The sequence below is a fragment of the Acinonyx jubatus genome, chromosome B1 (genome assembly GCF_027475565.1).
Source record: "Acinonyx jubatus isolate Ajub_Pintada_27869175 chromosome B1, VMU_Ajub_asm_v1.0, whole genome shotgun sequence".
NCBI lineage: Eukaryota > Metazoa > Chordata > Mammalia > Carnivora > Felidae > Acinonyx > Acinonyx jubatus.
The window spans coordinates 28238607-28263473 of record NC_069382.1 but is presented as its reverse complement, the minus strand read 5'-3'; the positions used below and the strand labels follow the sequence as shown (position 1 = coordinate 28263473).

The 24867-nt window shown below is 39.6% G+C and overlaps 1 long non-coding RNA gene across 1 annotated transcript in view; it reads left to right on the top strand.

Moving 5' to 3' along the window:
• Window positions 1-8097: 8097 nt before the first annotated feature.
• LOC128314363 (uncharacterized) overlaps window positions 8098-24867 on the top strand; it is a 32243-nt gene continuing 15473 nt past the window's right edge. Inside the window, exons 1-2 of the long non-coding RNA XR_008295912.1 lie at window positions 8098-8308; window positions 22339-22398. This is a non-coding gene — a long non-coding RNA (uncharacterized LOC128314363). The remainder of the gene's footprint in view (window positions 8309-22338; window positions 22399-24867) is intronic.

The following is a 24867-nucleotide window of genomic DNA, read 5'->3' as shown; positions in this document are numbered from 1 at the left end:
GGTGACATTAGGGCTCCGGGAAACTGAGTCCATAGGTTTCTGGAGATCAGGCTATTGATAAGATTGCCTTTTTCTTGTAATTTACTAAGATATTTCTAAACTGACGGAGACTCATGTCCTGCATGACTGTGATCTCTATCAGTCAACTATTTATTTTCCCTTTCCTTTGTCCTTGGGCAGTAGGAGTGTCTGAGGAATATCACACAGATCCCACCTTGCTGGGGGTGTGGGGGAGGTGTATGCTAGCTTGTGCTTGGCCCTCAGCTTTCCTTATAATCCCTCATCACCCACATTAACATATGCCTGAATACACTCTCAATGTCAAATCCTGGGTCCTCAAATGTCTAGCATATCTTTTAAATCTTCCCTAAATCCATCTCAGGCCAAGAGGACACTTTCACAGTTCAAGTCTTTCACCCTGCCTTGCTACTCACCTACAATGTCCTTGCCCACCACTGTTTGTATATATCAAAGTCCTACCTAGCCTTTGAAGCCCAGGTCAAATGCTCTGCCTGACATGAGTCTTTTATAAATATGTCAGCTGGCAGTTGTTTCAACTTCTTCTGAAATCCTAGAACATTTGCTATCTCTCTTTTGACAGTTTTTAATGTTTTTACTTTGTATTTTGGCTCTGTGTCACTTCTGCTGTTGGGCACCCAATTTGGGTCTCATTAGGGTTACACCATCTTCATAGGAAGTGCTCAATAAATGAGGGTATAACTCATGTATTTCTTTTGGTTAAGTGAGGGAAAAAATCACCACCATCACCACTGCTAAGCAACCACCATGGTTTGCTTAGTCATATGGGGGCTCTGCCTAAAAATTTGATCTAGGTTGTGTTTTTATGAAATTCAAATTTCATAGCTTCTGGCAGATCTTTATACCACTACAGGTATCTCAAGGTTAATAATCAATTTAGTTAAATTTAGCATAGCACATTAGTGACTTTTCAGATATGCAAATGATGGCTATTATGGAAAGATTTTTTTTACCTAAGGCTGATTTTTAATGGATCTCTGTTACTCAAAACATTTCTATCTTACTTTTACTGTTTTGGGGTCCTGCAGAGTCAAATTTTTGCAACCTTCTGAGAAATGTTTGATTTCTGGGCTTTCTCTATTCCCTTCAATCTTTCCTTCCAAACAAGCCAATTCTTCCCTGAGCTCATCTCTTCCTTGCAAAGTCTTGCTAGTGGCAACCAATTACAACCCATACACACTCCTAACATATTGCTTTTTGGTCTTGTACCCTGGAGTCTCAGTAGTCACAGGACCTGATGTCAAGTTTCCTCAGGCTCATGATTTTACCAAAAACACTGTCACTGTATAAGATAAGACTGCAGTGTTTCTGTTTCTGATATTTTCTCACCACTTAACTGCTAACGTCACTTTAAGTTTTTATTACAACAGCACACTACTGGTATAGAAATTAGTGCTGTGAAATCAACATTGGCTATTCTAACCTACAAATTCCAAAATCTCACAATAAATGCTTATTTCTCACGCACATAAAATCCACTTGTTGCCAGGAGAGAACTCCACTCCCTGTAGTCACATAGGGACCCAGACAGATACAGGCTCTGCCACCTTCCAAACCTGTCTTATACAGCCTTCCAGATTGTCCTGGCTATTTCCATCCCCTGGAACACTGGGGAAGAAAATGTAGAGTACCATACAGAATATGGTGTGGACCAGGCCTAGAAATCATACACGCTCTGTCCAAATTACTGACCCACAGAATCCACTAATATAATGTGTCACACCCATAAGGGTGGCGCTGTTACAGCACTAGTAGCAAATACACTGTCTGTAATGTGTGACTTGAAAATGGCTCCCCAGCTTCATATCCCTGACATCAAATACATGGGCAAGTGAGTTGGATGAGACAGCACTTACTGGAGACCAAACAAGCTTCTATCAGACATACAATGCTGCTTGATGACATCAGCATATCTTCTTATTGCCCATAAGTCATGCTGTACATTATTTTAACCACTGTGATGGTTAAATTCTAGTCATCCCTCAGATGACCAATGACTGAAACAAAAATAAGCTTTGATCTTCCCCAGATCTGTAACCCAGAAACACTCCTCTTGAGCAAATGACCATGGGAGCATTTATTCACACCTCAGGGACAAATGTTCTTACTCATTATTTTCCAAATAACTAATAAATTTTGAGACTCTGGGGGAAAAACATTGCCATGGACAATTTCAAATCTTCTTCCTATAAAAAGAGATCATACATGGAGAACATTAAAACATGTGTTAGATTGGGTTCTCTAGATACAGAATCTGAGATGGAAACATGCATGCAGGTTTACTGGGAAGTGATCTCAAGAGAGATGCACCTGGAAGGAAATGAGGAAGGCAGGAATGGGCCAAGGGAGAAGCTGACTCATACTGAGAATGCAGCTCATGACTTAGCTTGTCTTAAACAAAGACATGGAACTAGGATGGCCCTACACGTGTCCCAGATAAAGCAAGGGGTCTGGGCTTTTGTCACCTTGTAACCACCAGTAATTGCTTGCTGGTCAACACTGATATGGAGCATAAACCTTGATGAGGAAGATAATTTGTGGCTGAGAACAACTCCCGGCAAGTGATAAGCTGTGAGCTGTACGTCAGCAGTTGTCACTTCCCACATCTGAAGGATAAACATCTCATTCCCCAAGAGGGGATCCACACAGAGCACTACAGTATCCACCACAGTGCACACTTTATACCCTCATCCCCCTCTTCTTGTGGAAGTCCACCCATCGGGAAATTCCATCTTCAGGGCTCTGGTTGGTCTTCCTTATCGAGGAAGATGACAAGAGAGGTTGCCGTTGATCTTAAAGCCACAACTAACAGTCATCATCCCTCTTCTCTTTCAGCCAATCTTGGCTCTCCTCTCCTTCAGCCAGCAGAATTACTGGTCAGGCCAGTTTGCCTGCTCAGACTGTCCAGGGTCTCTTTCCTGAGGAGCCTGAGAACTTGGTTACCAGGCAGTTCTCTGGCTATGGGTACTCTAACTTGTCCACTTACTACTGCAACTGGACACAGGAGCTTCAAGAGAAGACCCAACAGATCATCTGAATGCTGAATGTATTCATTTCTGCCCCACTTGTGTAGCAGTAGCCTTCAGTTCTTTTATGGTAAGAGTCCAGTCAGAAGACAAAAAAAACACAAGCAAGTTGAATTTAAAAAGTTTAACATAATTACCAAATACTAGCATGGAATTGGAATAACATAATTGGCTTCCAAGGGCTAAAAAGAACTTTAAAGAATGCAGAAATAGTAGATATGGTGCAAAGTCACCACCTCTAGGACTGAGGCAGAGCACCCAAAGAATGGAAAAAAGGGAAGTGACGCCCCAGCCCCCAAGGCAGAGAATGAGAGAGCAGTGGAGTGGGTGTGGCTTTAGCCCACTAGATGGGGTGGAGAAGTTCACTGAGGTGCTGCAGACCAGGACTGCCAAGCAGGAAGCCTCCCACCAATGTGACAACAATGATACTTGCTGGAAAGCTGCCTGCAAGGGATGCTGAACCCAGCTGGGGAACTGGCAGAACTTACCAGTAAGTTACCTATGGGGAGAATATCAGGGTGGGATGCCCACAAAACTTTCCCAGCAACACAATGTGATATGGAACTCACTGGGGGTGAATGTCACTAGGTGCCCACCAGGAGAGCCTAGGCCATAGGTCAGGATTAAGAAGAAAGGGAAATCACATAGAAATTAGAAAAAGGAGCCCTTTCCTTCTACAGGTTTCCTCCTGCACCCTCTACTAACAAACTTGGCTGGCCAACAAAGGAGAAATATTTAATGTCTATCTGAAGTATAGTAAGTAAGGTGAGCAAAGGTGGATTTGGATGTAAGAAGCAATATATTGATAACCAGCACAGTCAATTATTCTGCCTTTATGGTGACTCCTATCCTTGCCTAATAATCTCCAGGCATAAGGAACCCAATGAACAAAACACAACTCAGAGACCCGTGGAACTCTTACTGGATGCCCCTTGGTAGTAAGCATCCTTCTTCTGAAAACCAAGATCTCTAGGAGCTCCTGACTCTTGATCTCAGGACTGTGAGTTGCAGCCCCACAATGAATGTAGAGATTACTTAAAAAAAAATCTCTATATCTACAAAGCCTATAAATGTGAAGGCAGGAAATGCAAATTTTCCAAGTGAATCGGCGTTGATAAGTGAAGCCATTCCTACATCTATCCCATGATTCCCTGACTCATGTATTATACCTATTGGGGGTATGATACCAGATAATTATTATTTAGGATGTACATACCATATCCTGGAAAATAGTGCCTTATCTTCTAAAGGAGTCATCTCCAAGCAGGCACCTCAACTGTGTCTCCAAGAGACCATTCTGTGACTCTACTCGGTAAAAAGCTTCTAGGTGACACAGTATATGATATGGCCAGTGTATTCCATGGTCATAAGCCCACTTCCCTACCTCCTTTGCCCTAAAGTTGGTCTCTTGGTCTAAGGCAACATTATATGGATCCCATGTCATTGGATTAAACATTCTGTAAGACCCTGGAGAGCAATGCTGTCTGGAGCTCTGCAGCAAGGGAAGTCAAACACATATCCAGAATGTGTGTTAATCTGAATCAAGATGAATCATTGCTCTTTCTTGGATAGAAGTCCAAAGTAGTGAACTTGCAACCTCATATTTGATTAGTTTTCTTGAAGGATGATGGTACAAAACAGCCATGTCTCTGTTGCTAGCAGTTGGGGATTTGGCAACAGCAGTCAGCCCTGGTAGCCGATGTTGTTGGACCCGTGCATAGCCTCCATCTCTTCCACAGTGTTAGACTCTAGTAATGTATTCAATTTGCCAGTGTCATTGGAGCCAGTGAAAGAGGCTGACTGACTTTAAATGATCAAAGCATCCTATCTACCTGGTTATCAGTGCCAGGTCTGTGGTTGATGCTCTGTAGTAGGAAAAAACAAGTTTTCACACTTCATTACTATTTCAATCAGCCCATTCACATCCTTCCTCAGTTATCCTTGTCCCTTATTCTCCAATATTTTTTCCTTACAGGGCCGTGACAAACTAGCAGATTATTTGTTTCTGCTCATGAATGCATGTACAGTCTTACCTTGGCATATGCCCTTCAACACAAAGTGGATGACCACCTGCACAACCTGGGGCTTTGCCCATTGGGAAGATTTTCCTCACTGATATGGATCAAAGTCACTCCTCAGTAAGGTTGTAGAGCATCATCAGTCTATTGTCAGATCATACTGACACAGAAAGCTAACCTAATAGTAAATTTACATCAGTCTTCATCATCATCTGTGATTGCTTCCAAAGGTACACACCAAGTAGCTATGGGTCTGAGCTGAAGAAGAGGCATCAGTGCAACAGTAGCAGAAGGCATTCAGTGGTCTAGGCTATCTACCTATGCAGCTAACTCATGTCCACTAGCCCTTCTCACACCCAAACTGGGATGGACCACTTCCACCATTTTATAACAGAGTACTGCTGGGCCCAGCCAAATTTATGACTCAACAGGTGAGAGTATGCAGCTACTGAAGATGAGTGCCAGCAACACAGTCACTTACCGCCCGTGGTCAGATACTCTATCAGATCCCACCAGCATGCAGGAATTGCTTTCTGAATGGTATAAATCTGTGCTGCAGAGGAAATGGACTTGCTCTAGAACTGTATTGCCCAATATGATGGTGACTGACCACATGTGATGACTTAAGCTTAAATTAAATTAATTAAAAGTAAAATGAGCCTACAACCTCAGTGCTGGTCTCACACGCGGGAGGCACAAGAAGACTGTGGATGAGACTGCCGCAGAGATGAGTGCTGGGAGTAGCAGCACGTGTCCCACATGCAGGTATCATTAAGAGCTCCCGCCAGGGCCCACCATCAACCAGGAGCTGCTGGTGCTCACCGCCAAGGCTACGGAACTCTGTTCTCTATCTAGCCACCCATTGCTACAGACATGGCGGTGGAAAAGTAAAGGAAGCACTCAGTGATTTCTCAAACACTACAGAGGAATGGGAAACTTTTTAGTTTCTTGCAGATTTATTACCATAGATGATTTCAGCTAGTAAATATCTGTAAAAGCTTAAAGGCAAGACAAAGAAGAGAATGACAACAATGATGCAAGTATGGAGATGAAGCAGAATCCTAAACAAAAACAGAAGTATTTTAAAAATCAGCCGGCTGAGGACCTCCCTGGATTGGCACCACAGCTTTGAAGGAAGCATAGCACTGTGCAACTTTAGACTCACTTTTCAGAGACTTGAAGCACATCATATTCCTTCCAGGCTGAGAGCCAGCACCCGATGTGCCCACCCACACCATAAATGGCCAGAAGGAAAGTAACCCAGACAGCAGCCTCTCTCTGACGAGCCCATGCTGCAGTGGGGTTACCAAGAGAGCTGCCTGTGCAGTCGGGCACTGTCAGATGTGCAGGTGCAGCTGTAAGCTGTAAAGACAAAGACGATGTTGTTTAACTTTTTAATTTACGGATACATTTTGAGGAGCCGCTAAATGTGCGTAAATTCATAGATGCCTGTTAGGAAATTAGTTCTTGTTAAACAACTAGTTTGAGGGGCGCCTGGGTGGCTCAGTCGGTTAAGAGTCCAACTTCAGCTCAGGTCACGATCTCACGGTCCATGAGTTCGAGCCCCGTGTCGGGCTCTGGGCTGATGGCTCAGAGCCTGGAGCCTGCTTCTGATTCTGTGTCTCCCTCTCTCTCTCTGCCCCTCCCCTGTTCATGCTCTGTCTCTCTCTGTCTCAAAAATAAATAAACGTTAAAAAAAAAAAAAAACAACTAGTTTGAGCGAAGTATGTAGCTTATGGGTAGTATGTTACATTTGATTTTTTCTATTTCAAGAAAACCTGACTCTTGTCCAAATATTGCATTTTTTTAACTATAAAGAAATGTTTTTCTTTATTAAAAACTATATGTATTTTTATAGTAAATGCCTTATAGAACTAGTTTTGGAGCCATCTTTTGTTCTAATGCCTTGTTTATTACCTGAGATTTTTGTGAAATTTAAAAATAAGCATTTCTGGGGGCACTTGGGTGGCTGAGTCAGTTAAGCCTCTGCCTCTGACTCTTGTTTTAGGCTCAGGTCATGATCCCGTGGTTCATGAGATGGAGCTCCCCACTGGGCTCTGGGCTGACAGCATGGAGCCTGCTTGGGATTCTCTCTCCCTCTCTCTCTCTCTGCCCCGCCCCTCTCTTAAAATAAACAAGAACAAAAAATCAGGGCGCCTGACTGGCTCAGTTAAGGGACCGGCTTCGGCTGGGGTCATCATCTCGCGGTTTGTGAGTTCACACCCTGCATCCAGCTCTGTGCTGACAGCTTGGAGCCTGGAGCCTGCTTCAGACTCTATCTCTCCCCCTCTCTCTGCCCCTTCCATGCTCATGCTCTGTGTCTCAATAATAAATAAACATTTAAAAAATTTTTTTAACTTAAAAAAATTAAAAAATTAAAAATTTCTAACATTTTTGTTCCTAGAGAAAAATTGCATGTTAATTAAATCAAATACAAAAAAAGTATTACCTCTGCCTAAGTGTATTTTTATTTTTTCTTTAAAACATTTAAAAATGTTTACATACAGAAAATCTCATTTTATTGTTCCTTTGTTTATGCCCATAGTAATTGTTTTCAGTGTTCAAGAGAGAAAACTAAATACTATTTTTTTCCACATGGGATAAATTTTTGGCTCTTGTCTCTTTTTTTAAAAATTGAGCTATAATTTACATCTAGTAAAATCATCCTTTAATGTCTAATCTGTTGGTCGTGTAAACAATCAATATACAGGAGAGTTCCATCACCCCAAATATTCCTCTATGCCCACCTGAGTCCCTTTCTCTTATCCCCAGGCAACTACTACTGTTGTCTGTTCCTCTTGTTTTGAAATTTTATTTTAAAACATTTTAAAATCCAAAAAAATTATTTAAAAATTAAATTAACTAAAAAGAGAGACAGAAAGATCGATGAAGTAACACTAGCCACACTTCAAGTGCTTGGTAGTGTATGTGGCTAGTAGCCACCATATTGCATAGAACATCTCGATGTCACAGTAAGTTCTATTACACAGTACTGTTCTAGAGCCCTAGAATTCTACATGGCATCTCTTCTTTGGAGCTTGCTATAAACTACACAGTGTCTTTCCCACCACAGATAGTTTTGGTACTATAGGATTGGCCAGGCTGAACAGATGAGGCGCAGAACTGTTTACATCATAGCCTAGAGCCTGCTGCAGTTTCTCCTAGATTTACAACTGTCAGCTTATGATCTTCATTAAAAGGAATGTAGCAGTATTCTCAAATACGGTATGTACTGTCTCCAGAAGTCAGAGAGGTTTACCAAGCATTGTGCTTCTTTCTTAGTGGGAGCTGTGAGATAGTATGTTTTATTTTGAATTAGATGTGATAGTATGCCCCCCAAACTCCAGATCCCTACAAACTTCTCTGAGAGCCCCTGGATTTTCATAGGTTCATCACATACCCTCTGGAACACATGTGTCTTAAGTACTTGTCACTTCTTTTCTGCTTCAGTTACCATGTCATCAGTATGTGGATGAATTTGATGTTCTACAGATGTCCAGATCATTCAGGTTCCTTCAAACTACATCATGACTGAAAGTCGAAGAGTGAACATTGACCTGTGGGAAGATCCCAACTAAATATATACTATTCTCCATCTCATGGGAATGCAAACTGCTTGTCAGCCTCCTTTTGAAGAGGGTTGGAAAATAATACATATGCTAGATAAATGGTTGCCTGTTACATGCCAGAGGATGTGTTATTCTGCAGAAAGAAAGGGATGGGGGTGAAGAAAAAGAAAAAGAAAAAAGAGAAAGAGAGAAAGAGAAAAGGGAAGGAAGGAAAAGAAAGAAGGAGGAAAGGAAGAAGGGAGAGAGGCAGAGCAGCTGCAATTGAGGCTACCAGTTGGTTGTTTGCAGTAGGTGACTGTCATTTAGTATGAAAACTATAGTTTCTATAGTGGTCACACTAGTGAACTAAATGGGGCTTTGGGAGGGACCACCACCCTTGCACTAAGCATTTAAACAAATGGCATTAATCGTCCCCACAGGACGCGGTATTTATTTTTATTTTCTAGCTGGGCCTAGGATAGAGAGTTTGGAGGAAGGACAAGATTTAGAGACTTTGAACTGGCCTTCCCTTTCTATGAGATCTCTCACATCACAGGTTCAGGAACCAATATGAGTGTTCTGCCAACTGCCAAGTCTGTCCCTTCCAATTATATATTAGGGAATCAAAGAAATAGCATCCATTGTAGGCCCATGGACCAGGTGGACTCACAGTAAGCCAGTCCTGAGCCAAGATTCCATTTACCGCCCACTAGGAATCATGGTGGTACTTTGGGTCCCCACATACCAATGAAATGGTACAACAATCCTCAAAAACCCAGGTATTCTCCTTTCTCCAATGCAAGATATCCTAGTAAATGTCTTTACGTCCATTTGAGGAAAGATGTAGAGAATTACTACTGATTAAATGTAGCATGGTGTTGCAGGGTCCTTCCTCATAGGGCACTGGCCTGTCCTTCAATCAACGGATATGGAGTCTGAGAACTGGCCTAGATCCAAAAACTAAGCAGTGGATCATGACTTTTGTTTGGACTATTGCCCTTAGATTCCTGATCACCTGTCCTTGGTTTGATTGTTTACATTAAGTAGTATCCTTATTGACTGCCCATCTTTCTTGCCTCTAGGAATACTGTATCCCATTCAGCATGTCCATAGCTCTCTGCAGATTGAGACCTCTGGCTGCCATTCTGATTTTGTCACTTATTGTGATAATTGTCTGTATCTTTCTACTTGTGGTTAAACTGCTTGCCACCTAGATTCTAATGTTTCAGATTTTCATCACCTTTCCTATCAGGAGCTCAGTTCTATAACAGCATCTTCTATTAGCCTGTTCTACAGAGCTTTGAAGCTTCTCAGTGATTCTGGTAGCCCTCCCATGAGCACATTCATTATCACCTAGGAAAACTAAGTGTCTTCCAGACTCTCATGCAAAATACTATCAGGTGTTGGGGTTTCTAGTCTACTATCACATTCCTACTTCTTTGAATCTTTTGACCTCTTCCTCATTATCATTAAGCAACTCAACATATCTTCTACCTAACCCTAACTTCCTTTAGGAATTCAGATAACAGAGAAATAAAGGCAAATACATTGGGAGATAAGCTGATAGGAAACTTAATTGTGTCTACCTATACTAAGAGAATTTAGTTTCTATTTCAACTCACATTCCTTGTCCCTCTATCTACACTTTGAGGAAAATGCCTACCCTCCTTGCAATCATACAAATCAGATTTAATATAAACAAACTGGTAATTCTCAGGTCTGCAGAGAGCAAGAATATAGCATTGATGGAAATTTTACCAAATGGATCCTTTTTATTGGGAAATTGTGTCATTATTTATTGATGTCACAATGATAACCTAATAGAACTCCATCTGCCATCTAGAGATTACATTCCAATAACCAGAAACTTTATAGCTAGGCAGCTAATGTTAGAAATTTGCTGTAAAAACTGGAAACACTGTGGAATACCACCTCTACTCTACAAAAATCAATGAAATAAATGTTTTTATCCTGGAGCAAAACTGGAATAATTTACTTCCCATCTCCATTGAACCTACATCTGATTTTACCCTCGTGATTGACCTGCTCCATTCTGGCATTTAACTAGATATTGCCCAGCGAATTTCATGTTTAATCTTCATGGGCTAGCAGTCTACAATGTATGCAGAGCAGTCTACCACCATCCCCTTAGCCTAAACAGAGAATATCCAAAATCATAAATGTTTCATTCTACTTTAACCAAGCAGAAAGACAGACTCTCATAGGAATACGCTGCGTAGGCATGTAAATCAAATTTTAAAATTCAGTTATTGTTAACTTTTCCTGAAAAGTAAGCTAGTGAAAGATAGATTGAGAAAGGCTTCATCCTCCATGACCAGATTTAAAATTTTTTAGAGACTTACATCCATTTTTTTTAGCACAAATTTCATGGAAAAATAGGCCATTTACTGATGTGAACTTGTTTCCCTAGGGAAATAAACTAGGTATCTAGATTAAAGTACTTTTCCTGCCAAAAATGTAGAATTCTCTCTCTCCCTGTCCATCTATCCTCAGGTAAAATAAATAACTAAATATATATATATATATATATATATATATATATATATATATACACACATATATATAGATATAGATATAGATCTATATATAGATATATATAACTAAATATATATATATATCTATATCTATATAGATATATATAGATATAAAATAAAAAGTTGACAAAAATCGGAGTTCTGTTTTTGCTATTTTGACTCTTTTGCTGACCAATCATCAAAGCCAGAATCCAGCTGTCTGATGTAAACAGAAAGGCACTCTTATCTATTCTCACAGATGGATTCTGGAATCATTTTGGCTTAATTTTGGCAGCGACGGGTAGAGGCAGAACCAGACTCAGGAAAAGCACTGATAATTTCCTGTGGGGTTCTCACGGTACTAAGAGGTGGAGGGAACTCTTTAGAAAAAAACATAGGATAAAATAGATTTTTTGAAATTACCACCCTGTTAGACTCAGTGGAGATATAAACCCCAGGAAGGCAAAAGAGAACATTTCAAAGGATTGTGTGTTTCCCAAATTACTTTGCTCTCCCTTTAAGCTTTAAGAAAATGACATTCTGATTTCTGGCAAGGTTCAAGTGAATTCTCTTTGGGGTTAGTTTGCAACACTTAAATTGCTTCAGGGCTTGCTCTGATTGGAATTCTGTTCCCTCAGTTGCACTGCAATAAAATACCTACCCCATTAAAGTAGTTATTATCAGAGAACCAGGACCTTGCCATCCAGCCATCACTATGTGGGAGGGACTGTATAAGTATCTTATCCCCCTTCTACCACTCTCGTGAACACAAAGTGATCTGGGGTCTTTTGACTGCTAGGAAAAGATATCTTTAGATACTCTGTTTATCTCCTATGCCAAGACATTCAAGTGGGTCTTCAGAGAGGACTTAATTAGTAACTGTGGCCCTCAGCTCCATATGTATCCCGATGACATTCAGATTTATCTTTTCCCTCCCTTAAGACATTAGTGGAGAAGATGAAAAATGAACAGTCCTTGCCAAATGCAGAGTCCTTAGAGTTCTCAGAAAATAAATGTTACATTTCCAAAGTAAGAGCTACCTCTGATGAAAGAAGACAAACTTGTTGCCCACCCCACCTGTGCCCCAGTTCTTGCATCTTCACTCTACACACTCTTGTTGTGTTTCGGCATTTGCATTTAGTACCCGTGAATGAGAGCTATTCAAATGGTTGACTTGCCATCACCAAAGGGCAGTAAGCTGCATGCCAAGAAGAGGATGATTCCCAGGTTTAGCACAACTGACTCATCTAAAGTGAAAAAAAGAAAAGAAAGCACCATGCATAGTGGGAATGACTTTAGCTGCAAGTAACAAAATCCAACTAAAAGAAACTGAAACAAATAGAGCTCTAATTTGTTCTCAGATTAGCTGACTGCTGGTATAGGATCAGTGGGGCCAACACTGTTAGGGCTTGAGTCTCTGAGATATTCTTGGCCTTTCACTCAGTTTAAAGGTGACTCCAGATATTACATCCACCCTCAAAATATGAAGAGAAGAAGTCAATATCAATAGATTTTTTAACTTTCCCAGAAAGCTCTCTCATTGGCCAAAACTGTGTAACATGACCAATTCCAGCTGTAAGAAGGCTACAAAAGTCACTAGGCTTCTCTAATGGAAGATGATAAAAGAAACGACAGTTGAAAATGACTGTTTTGCAAACTAATCAATAGTCTGCCACATCCAATATATTTTACCCAGCAGTTCAGCTACAAGAAGAATGCCAGGATTGATCTTTTAGGACACTTTCGAGAGTAAAAGAGAAAACTGTTAACAATTATGCCAAGAAAACAGGAGCTAACTACGACTGTCCTGAGAAAACTGGAATATATGATCACTGTAGTCATAGACAAAGTATTCTGAGAAATTAGCCCCACTTCCCTCCACAGTTTGACAGGGAACTGAAAATCTGTTTCTTGGGTGAATAAAATCTCCCAGGCTAGACCCAGGATCTTCGAATGCTTGAATTTTCTATTTATGCCTGACATGCCTCACTTTGGAGTAGACCAACTTTTCTATGGGAGACTTTGTTAAGATCATTTGGCAAATAATACTCAGAGGTGCTTTCTTCTCTAACTTCTGTGCAAAGTCTTTTCAGAGCACATATTATCCATGGCTTTCTCCCACACCCTGCCTGTGAGGAAGACAGTGTTCAATAAGGCTGAGATTCTCAAATCAGGCAGTATTGACAATTTACAAATGGTCAGGGTAGTATCCCCCTGAATCAAGATAAAAACGAAGTTTATCAGTAGTATAAATTGAAACCTCTCTGAGCATATGTCTTTTCTATCCTGACTTTATACCTTTATTCATTCATAAGGACAACAAAATAATCTTGGAGCAAAATTTGGGCCTGACACCATGATTATAAGGTGGTACAAGGTATTTCTAACCTTATAGCTAGAACTGGTTTTAGATGCCAAACTATGTTACTTGAATACTAATTAATGTAGGGCTCTACCTTGAATTCTAGTTATTTTTAGGTCTTATTTTTCTAACTTAAGATTTTTATTTTCTTCCCTGTAACTTCCAGCTTTCCAAACTTTCTACTATAAACAAAATGCAATATATTACTTTTGTTTTTTATATTTTTTAATGTTTATCTATTGTTGAGAGAAAGAGAGACAGAGCATGAACAGGGGAGGGGCAGAGAGAGAAGGAGACACAGAATCTGAAGGAGGCTCCAGGCTCTGAGCTGTCAACAGAGAGCTGAACACGGGGCTCGAACTCACAAGCCATGAGATCCCCAGGTGCCCTATCTTTTGTTTTGAATAAGTGTGTGTCTTTTCCTCGAGTTTTGAGGGAATAGAGTTAATGGGAAAAAATATCACAGAAATAAGAGTAAAGAGTGCATCTGCGATTGTAAACCTCTGCCACCACCTTTGCAACACTCAAGAGAAAGCCACTATTAACATTGCGATGTGTGTATGTTTATATTTTTTTATCCTATGAATTGACATACATATAACTTAATTTTTTCATGTAAAAATCTATTAGTATATTCCACCATATCATTCTTTCCAGGCTGTATTGTGTCCCATAGCCTCTAGCGGTGTGAGAAATACTTAAGAGATACAGAAGCCATTGTGGACTATGGCAGTTGTTTCAGATAGAAAAGAATAAATTATACAGAGCTATGTTGGAAAAAGGATTTAAAAATTAAACTTTACTGTTGTGCAAAGGATACACATATGCTGCAGTATTCTCACATAAAATATGAAATAAGATTTTTTCTGGGGCACCTGAGTGGCTCAGTTTGTTGAGCAGGCCAACTCTTGATTTTGGCTCAGGTCATGATTTCATGGTCATGGGACTGAGCCCTGCACTGGGCTCTGCACTGACAGCATGGAGTGTGCTTGGGATTGTCTCTCCTTCTCTCTCTGCCCCTCCCCAACTCAAGCACAATCTCTCTCAAAATCAATAAAATAAACAAGATTTTTCTGAAAATATCTTCTATTTTCAGAGTGAGAGTAGAGAAAATTTTGTATGAATGTCACACATCACAGTTTGGGGAAGTTCTAAAAATAAAGTCAATGTACTGTTTTCATAGGATGAATGTCACTTCAAGGATCTTATTTAAAAAACACACAAAAATGACCATTTTTGAAGTCTAGACTCAATACAAACATTAAAGTCAGTCTTTTAAATAGAATTTCAGCATTCTCCACATATTTGACATTTTTCTAATGAATACACTGCTCTATTGGCATATTCTCATAACGCTTTATTAAAAAGCCTTCTTTTTTGCTAACATTATAGTTTAACCAGCATGCATTAATTAATGAACTTAAGTTATTCTTTCTTTCCCTCCAAATCTTAACTACCATCCAGATTTTTATAGTTTATTCTCAGTATTTAAGACCTCACAGAATTTAGAGCACTTTTTTTTCTCTCACTGCACTGTTATCGCTTTTTTTTTAATTTATTTTTAATTGCTGTTAGTTAACATACAGTGTACTATGAGTATCAAGAGTATAGTGACTCAACACTTCCATACAACACCTGGTGCTCATCACAACAAGGGTACTCCTTAATCCCCCATCACCTAGTTAACCCATCCCCCCCCCCCCACTTCCCTTCTGGTAACCATCAATTTGTTCTCTATAGTTAAGAGTCTATTTCTTGGTTTGCTCCCTCTCTTTTTTTCTCCTTTGCTCATTTGCATTTTCTTAAATTCCACGAGTGAAATTATATGACATTTTTCTTTAACTTATTTTACCTAGCATGATACTCTCTAGCTCCATTTCACACCACTGCAAATGGCAAGACTGCATTCTTCTATGTAGCAGAGTAATATTCCATTGTGTATATATACACCACATATTCTTTATCCATTCGTTAAGTGATAGACATTTGGGCTGTTTCCCTAATTTGGCTACTGTAGATAATGCCATTATAAACACCAGAATGCATGTATCCCTTTGAATTAGTATTTTTATATTCTTTGTAAATAAATAGTAGTGCCATTGCTGGATCATAGAATAGTTCTATTTTTAACTTTCTGAGCAAACTCCCTACTGTTTTCAACAGTGGCTCCACCAGTTAGCATTCCCACCAACAGTGCAAGAGGGTTCCCCTTAACCCACATCCTTGCCAAAACCTGTTGTATCTTAATTTTAGCCATTCTGACAGCGTGAGGAGGTATCTCATTGTAGCTTTGATTTATATTTCCCCAATAAGTAATGTTGAGCATCTTTTCATGTGTCTGTTGGCCATCTGTATGTCTCCTTTGGGAAAAGTGTCTATTCGTGCCTTCTGCCCATTTTTTAATTGGATTATTTGGTTTTTGGGTGTTGAGTTTGATAAATTCTTTATATATTTTGGATACTTACCATTTAGCAGGTATGTCACTTGCAAATACCTTCTCCTATTCCATAGGTTTCCTTTTAGTTTTGTTGGCTATTTTCTTCACTGTGCTGAAGTTTTTATTTTGATGAAGTCCCAGGAGTTTATTTTGGCTTTTGTTTCCCTTGCCTCAGGAGACATATTTAGAAAGAAGTTGCTATGGCCAATACAAAAGAAGTTACTGCCTGTGTTCTCTTCTAGGATTATTATGGTTTCAGGTCTCACATTTAGGTCTTTAAACCATTTTGAGGTTGTTTTGTGTGTACGGTCAAAGAAAGTGGTCCAGTTTTCCCAACACCATTTGTTGAAGAGACTATCTTTATCCCCACAGTATATTCCTTCCCATTTTGTTGAAGATTAATTGAGCATACAATTGTGGGCTCATTTCTGGGTTTTCTATTCTGTTCCATCGATCTATGTATCTATTTTTGTGCTGGTACCATATGGTCTTGGTCACTAAAGCTTTATAATATAATTTGAAGTCCAGAATTGTGAAGCCTCCAACTTTGCTTTTCTTTTTCAAGACTGCTTTGGCTCTTTGGGGTCTTTTGTGATTCCATACAAATTTTAGGAATGTTTTTTCTAACTCGGTAAAAATGCTGTATTTTGATAGGGATTGAATTAAATGTGTAAACTGGTTTGGGTACTATAGACGTTTTAATATCTATTCCTCCAGTCCATGAGTCTAGAATGTCTTTCCATTTCTTTGGGTCATATGCAATTTCTTTCATTAGTGTTTCATAGTTTTTAGAGTACAGGTCTTTCACCTGTTTGGTTAGATTTATTCCTAAGTATCTTATGCTTTTTGGTGCAGTTGTAAATGGGACTAACTCCTTAGTTTCTCTTTCTATTCCTTCATTAAGGGTGTATAGAAATAAAACCAATTTTTATACATTGATTTTGGATCCTGTAACTTTACTGAACTTATCAGTTCTAGCAATTGTTTGGTGGAATCTTTGGGTTTTGTTTTTTTAATATTTATTTTTGAGAGAGACAGAGACAGAGTGTGAGCTGGGAAGGGGCAGAGAGAGTAGGAGATACAGAATCTGAAGCAAGCTCCAGGCTCTGAGCTCTCAGGACAGAGCCCAATGCAGGGCTTGAACTCACAAACTGCAAGAAGTTTGAATGAGCAGAAGTTGAATGCTTAAGCGACTGAGCCACCCAGATGTCCCTGGGTTTTCCATATAGAGTACCATCTCACCTGCAAATAGTGAAAACTTGACTTCTTACTTGTATGCCTGATCTGTTTTCACTGTCTGATTGCTGTGGCCAGAACTTCCAATACTATATTGAATAAAAGTGGTGAGAGAGGACATTCCTGTCTTGTTTCTTACCATAGAGGAAAAAGCTTTCAGTTTTTCCCCATTTAGAATTATATTAGCTTTAGTGTTTCATATATGGCCTTTATTACATTGATGTTCCCTCTAAACCTACTTTGTTGAAGGTTTTTTATCATGAACAGATGTTTTACTTTGTCAAATGTTTTTTCTGCCTCTGTTGAAACGATCATATGGTTCTTATTCTTTTATTAATGTGGTGTATCACACTGATTGGTGATTATTGAACCACCCTGGTAACCCAGGAATAAATTCTACATGATCATAGTGAATGAGTTTTTAAAAAATATTGTTGGATTTGGTTTGCTAATAGTTTGTGGGTTTTTATTTTTTAATTTTTTTTGTTTATTTTGAAAAAGAGAGTGGAGAGGCAGAGGAAGTGGGAGAGAGAGAATCCCAAGCAGGCTCCCTGATCTTGTCTTTTACTTTTTGCTGATTTTCTTTAGTGATGTATTTGGATTTCTTTATATTATTTGCATGTTTATTACTAGCCCTTGATATATACTTACCATTAGGTTTGTATATAACCTCTTCTGTAAAAGGCAGTCTATATTAAGTTGATGGTCATTTAATTTTGAACACATTCTTTTCTCCTCTATTAACATTTTAGGAATATGTTGCTATATTTTATATCCTTTTTTTGTGAGTACCTTGACTGATTTTCTACAGAAATATTCATTTTTGATGCTTTTGTGTTTCCTGCCTTTATACTCTGACTTTTGATCTCTTCTTTCCACTCAATGTGTCCCCTTTTAATATTTCTTGCAGGACAGTTTAGTGGTCAAATAAATTTTCTGCCCCCTTTTCTCACTCTTTTTCTCCTGGGACTCCTACAATACAATGGTTATTGTTTGACAGAGTCACTGAGTTCCTAAGTCTATTCTCATTCTGCAGAACTCTTTTGTTCAGCTTCATTGCCTTCTATTACTGTCTTCTAGGTCATTAAGTCATTACTCTGCTTCTTTCAGCCCACTGTGCATTGTATCAAGCATTTTTCTTTCTTTTCTTCAAAATTATTTTTAATGTTTATTTTTTATTTCCAAGAGAGAGAGCATGAGCAGGGGAGGGGCAGAGAGAGGGAGACACAGAATATGAAACAGGCTCCAGGCTCTGAGCTGTCAGCCCAGAGCCCAATGCAGGGCTCAAACTCGCCAACTGCAAGATCATGACCTCAGCCGAAGTTGGATGTTTGACTGAGCCAGACAGGCACCCCACAAGCATTTTTCTAATCTCATTTATTGCACTCTTCATCTCTGATTCTTTTTTATCTCTTATCTCTGTGGTAAGGATCTCCCTGATAAGACTTCTGTTCTTTTCCAACTGCCAGTGAGTATCCTTATAATCATTGCTTTAAATTCTCCATTAGGCATGTTACTTATATATGTCTCACTTAGATTTCTGCTTGTGGCTTTATCTTGTTCTTTCATTTGGAATAAACTCCTCTCTTGGCATTTTGTCTAAGTCTCTGTTTTCTTCTGTTTGTTAGAAAAGCCAGTCGTTTCCTGTTCCTGAAAGTAATAGCCTTATGAAGAAGAGGCCATGTCGTGTTCGTGGAGTGATACTTCAGGAAGTGTGTTTGGTGTATGCTGCATGCACTTCACTATTGTGTTCTTACTGCTTTATACTTTTTTTTTTAATGTTTATTCATTTTTGAGAGAAAGAGTGTGAGCAGGGGAAGGGCAGAGAGAGAGGGAGACACAGAATCTGAAGCAGGCTCCAGGCTCTGAGCTGTCAGCACAGAGCCCGACACGGGTCTCAAACTCATGAACCACGAGATCATGACCGGAGCTGAAACTGGACGTCTAACCAACTGAGCCACCCAGACGTCCCATGACTGCTTTATTCTTCTGGCCAGTTGTCTGCAGAGGCTCTCCTTACCGACTGTGGGCAGTGTTTGGTCCTTGGCCTGAATGAGGCAAGCATTAACTAGGTGTGCTCTGGTCTGCTTATGAAATGAGGCCTGTCATCACCTCCACCAGAACTGAGGCCCTGCAAAATTCTCTAGTCAAGAGATGCAGTGTGGGTGAAGGTTTGTGCTGGTCTTCTGGGGAAAGGGTCCACCAGGTTGGGACTGAAGTAAACATAACTAGAAAAGGCAGTTCCACCAGAGCACAGGGTGTAAGTAAATTAGGCAGCAAGTGTTGGCATTTCACTGCTTCCCACAGAGAGTTTTGTGTTTATTCAGAGGAGTAGGGAAAGAAAAGGATGCAACCTCATTTGTTCCCAGAGAGTAATCTCCATGAATGCTCTCTCCTGGGAACAGGCTCTCTGAGGAGCAAATACTTTCCACACTGTATGCCCCAAGCATTCTTCAAATCATTATTCCCAGATTGTATTCCCCCAAGGTTGTTTGCCCACCTTCTCTCCAAAAGCAGCACAGTGTCCTCTAGGCTCTATCCCAGCCAAGCCCACTGGCCTTTAAAACTCCAGGCTTTAAGCCCCACTGGCAGCAAAAACTTAGGAAATTCAGCCAGCCAATGGCTATGTAGAAATGTTCTTTTACTTTCTCCTGTGTGCTCCACTCTCTTGTGCTTCTCCATGACTATGGCTCCCTTTCCTCCATAGTAGCCAGGATCTGTTTCTCTCCTAAACTATGTCTCCACACTTTTTACCTTCTTCATTGTGGCCTCTGCTGTTTAGTTCTGGAGGGTTCTGTTAGTCTTCAGGTCAATTTCCAGTGTTATTTAGAATGATTTGATAGTTATCTGGTTGTATATGTGAATCAAGAGGAGCCTGGGGTCCTCCTACTCCATCATCATCTCCTTCCCTCGTAGACTCCCTATTTACCAATTTATTCTAATCATTTACTTTTTCTAGTAATACTTCTATAGCACAAAGTCACAGTTTTTGTAATTCTGTAGTTCTCTTCTTCTAATCCTCCAAAGCATAAATTGCATGAATCTGAAATACACATATTTGTTTGAAGCTGATTCTGTTTATCTCATTGGGAGATAATCTTTCTCCTAAGTACACAATGCCATATTCCTTAACTATGGGACACTTGACATGATATTGACTTAAAATTACACAATAAGAGTTTCGGGTAAAGACCAAAACAAAATCCTCAAGGAAGTGTATTTAGTCTTTTAGAATCTCTTTTAACTTTTCAATAATATGCTTTTTTAAAAAAAAGCGTTTGCTTTTTAATACCTTCACTTTTGCTATTCAATCCATGGTAATTGAACGTGTGATAAAACACAAAAGCTTAAGGACCAGTGTGCTAAAACCTATTCTTATCATCTAGGGTAACTATGCTCAAAGTATGGCCCACAGAGCCCAGAGGTCTGCATGAATTCTGGGAAATACTTACAGGGAATCCACAGAGTCAAAACTATTTTTACAATAATACTAAGGCATTACTTGCTTTTCTCATTGTGTTGATATTCGCATTGCATACACAAATAGTGGTAGATAACAGTGCTGGTTTACAATGAAAGCAACAAGTACCACCAAACTGTATCAGTATCATTGTATTGTTCACCAACATGTATTTATAAGGAAAAAAAAAGCCAATTCCACATTCCACTTAAGAATGTCCTCAGGGAAGCTATATTCTTAATCTTACTGTTATTTTTATTTTTGTAATGTTTATTTTTGAGAGACAGAGAGACAGAGAGCGAGCAGGGGAAGGGCAGAGAGAGGGAGACACAGAACCTGAAGCAGGCTCCAAGCTCTGAACTGTCAGCACAGAGCTCGACACGGGGCTCGAATCCATGAACCATGAGATCATGACCTGAGCTGAAGTCAGACGCCCTAACCAACAGAGCCACCCAGGTACCCCATAATCTTACTAAATCTCAACCCTTGAGTATACCCTTTGAAACTCTGCTTTAACTGTATCGATGGACTTTTTGTACTGTTACATTAAAATCCATTACATTTGGGATATAACTTCCCCCAAAATAGGAGATTCCTATAAAGCTCTTCTGCAACATATCTAATTCACTGGTTGTCTTCAGGAAAAGCACATGTGAAATTGAGTTGCAACCTAAACCAGCTACTTCTTTCTGGAATGTATTTACTGGGAAGAACTGACAGGCAAAAAATGATCGTTTGAACTTAAGTAGAGGATATAGAGAAAAGGGAACCCTCTTACACTGTTGGTGGGAATGCAACTGGTGTAGCCACTCTGGACAACACGATGGAGTTTCCTCACAAAGTTAAAAATAGAACTACCTATGATCTAGCAATTGCACTACTACATATTTACCTGAAGAACACAAAAATACTGATCCAAAGGGATACATGCACTTTAATGTTTATAGCAGCATTATCTACAATAGCCAAATTATAGAAAGTGCCCAAATGTCCATCGACTGATGAATGGACAAAGAAGATGTTGTATACATACACAATGGAATACTGTGTATATATAGAATGAAAAATCCATAAAAAAGAATGAAATCTTGCCATTTGCAATGATGTGGATGAAGCTAGAGATATTACGCTAAATGAAATAGTCAAAGAAAGACAAAGTGGAATTTTAAAACTTGGAAGAAAAAGAAAGTATTTTGCAAAACATTTTCTCTCAAACATAAAGTAAGCCCACCACTTTGAGGAAAACAGACTATATTTGTTGCTAATGATAAAATACTAGCTTTCCAGCAAAAATGGGAATTATGGAAAACATGTCCAACATAATAACCTTGACACTTTCCAAGATTTAAAGACTTTTCTGTTGATGTTAATAAATGTGACTTTCCATATTTTAAGATGAATCATGTCAACGTTTTGAAAATCTGAAAAACTCAATGAACCAGCAGTTTCCAAATGACCAAGACATAAGTTTACAAAATTATATATGGGGAAAGATATATTTCAAATGTAATGGATTTTAATAAAACACTACAAAAAGTCCTTTGATAACAGTTTTACAGTCTATTTTGCAACTAATTTTTAAGAAACTGCTACTTATCAAACTTTGGCATAGTATTAGAGGAGAATATCTACAACTATCTGAAAAGATTCAAATTCTCCTTTTTTTTCTACCTTCAAGGTATGTAAAGCTGGGTTTTCTTCACATACTTCAATCAAGGAACATATGATAACAGACTGAGTATGAATATGTGAGAATCTAGTCATCTCTTGTTATCAGACACTTTAAAAATATGCAAAAATAAATGATGCTGCTCTACTCACTAGAACTTTTCTGTTCTAGAGTGTATGGATTTTGCCCTAAAGAAAGTGTTTTTTATATTAACATAATGGGTTTATTGTTTTTAAACACATTAACAACAAAACAAATATTTGTCTATGATCATTTTCAATTGAATATGGTAAACACTGATAAAACCTATGTGAACAAAAGTTTTTTGGGGACCTTAGTAACTTTGAAGAGTATAAAGAAATGCTGAGATTAAAAATGTTGAGAGGATGGGGCGCCTGGGTGGCTCAGTCGGCTAAGCGTCCAACTTCAGCTCAGGTCACGATCTCGTGGTCCGTGAGTTCAAACCCCGCGTCGGGCTCTGGGCTGATGGCTTAGAGCCTGGAGCCTGCTTCCAATTCTGTCTCCCTCTCTCTCTGCCCCTCCCCCATTCATGCTCTGTCTCTCTCTGTCTCAGGAATAAATAAACGTTAAAAAAAAAAATTTAAAAAAAAATGTTGAGAGGAGGCACCAAGATGGTAGAACAGCATGGAAGGTTTTTTTGCATCTCACATCCATGAAATACAGCCAGATCAACACTAAACCATCCTGCACACTTAGAAAACAGATTTGAGGATTAACACAACAATCTGCACAACCTGAACCAGAGAACTCAGCAGGTACCCAGTGGGGAGAGGGGAACTGGAGAAGCCACGAGAGCAGGGAGCCGCTTATGCGTGTGGAAAAAATATGGAGATGGCACAGGGTGGGGGGAGTATGGGGAAAAGCACCCCCTCCCCAAAAGCAGCTGGAGAGAAGTGGAAAAGTAGAAACAGCTGCAGGGACTGAATGAAAAAGGGAGAAAGGAAAGGGTTTAAATTCCATTAAGACTCATAAACATGGGGAGCACAGAGTCAAACTCCACAGTTCAATACCTGGTGGTGGTCTGGTGAGAATGGTAAATCCCCAGGATCAGAGAGTGAAGTCTGGGGGTCCACAGGGCACGTGGGAAGAGGTAGTTCCCCTGCTGGGAGGACATTCGGTAGAGGCCTTGCGGCCACCCCCAAAGGCAAAGGTTCCAGCGGACCCTGGAGAACAACCACATTCATTGGTGCTGGAACAAGGACATTAAGGGGGAAGCCTGGTGCCAGATGTGTGTTGTGACTTACCATAATCCCTGAAAAGCTGCTGCTACTGAATCACATGAACTTTTTCTGGGGTGGGCTGGCACTCAGCTGCGATTTCTGGGCATCAGCAGCAGCACAGTCCTGCGAACCTTCCTGGGTGTGACCAGCTCCCGGCCACTGCTCGGTGAAACCCTCTTCCAGAAGGTCTAGTGGGTCAAAGCCGCAGTCCCTGAAAAGTAAAGGGTTGGGAAACACTGCTGCATCTAAGATAAGGGAGGTGCTACCTGGCAACCTGATGGCTTGGTCACAGACAGTGTAAAGCAGGGAGTGGACAGAAGCCAGAGACAAAGGACAGGTATGACTGCTGATCAGGGAGAACAGAGTTCCAATACTAAAAACTGGGTAGCTAGGTTACACCATGTTCACCCCTCCCATGCATGCACATACACACCTACAAGCGTGGTAACAATCCACTCCAGTAAGCTAACCAGCGCCATCAAGTGGAGAATGAAGCTGTTACACTAAGCCCCCGCACCTGGGCCAACCTCTCTCTTCAGAAACACAAGTATCTCCACCTGCTTAGTTGATGGACTATAAAGTGCTTCAAAGTTTGACTTGTAGGGGAAAACAATATAATTTCAATCGTATTTCAGTCTGTTTGCTGATCCATCTTCTCAATTTTTTTTCATTTCCTTTCTTTTTCTTGAATACAGGAAGAAAACATTTATTTTCTTTTTCAATTTTTATTAAAAATATTTTTAATTTTCTTCTACTGTATTTTTACTTGAAAAGTTTTCTAATCTATTTTACTTCCATTTTATTCTATTTCATTGTATTCATTTTTTCAAATATTCAAACGTTTTCCTTTTTTCTCTCATCTATCAATCTCCTTCCAACAACCAGACCAAAACACACCTAGGACCTAGCATCATTTATTCGATTTTCACAGGGTTATTTTTAATTTTATAATTTAATTTTTTTTACCTTATTAATTCCTTTTCTTCCTTCAAAATGACGAAATGGCAGAGTTCTCCGCAAAACAAAGAACAGGAAGAAATGACAACCAGAGACTTAGTCAACACAGATACAAGTAAGATGTTTGAACCAGAATTTAGAATCATGATAAGAATACTAGCTGGGGTTGAAAATAGATCAGAATGCCTTTCTGCAGAGATAAAAGAAGTAAAATCTAGTCAGGATGAAATAAAAAATGCTTTAACTAAGCTGCAATCTTGAATAGATGCCACGTCAGCAAGGATGGATAAAGCAGAGCAGGAAATCAGCAATATAGAGGACAAATTTATGGAGAATAATG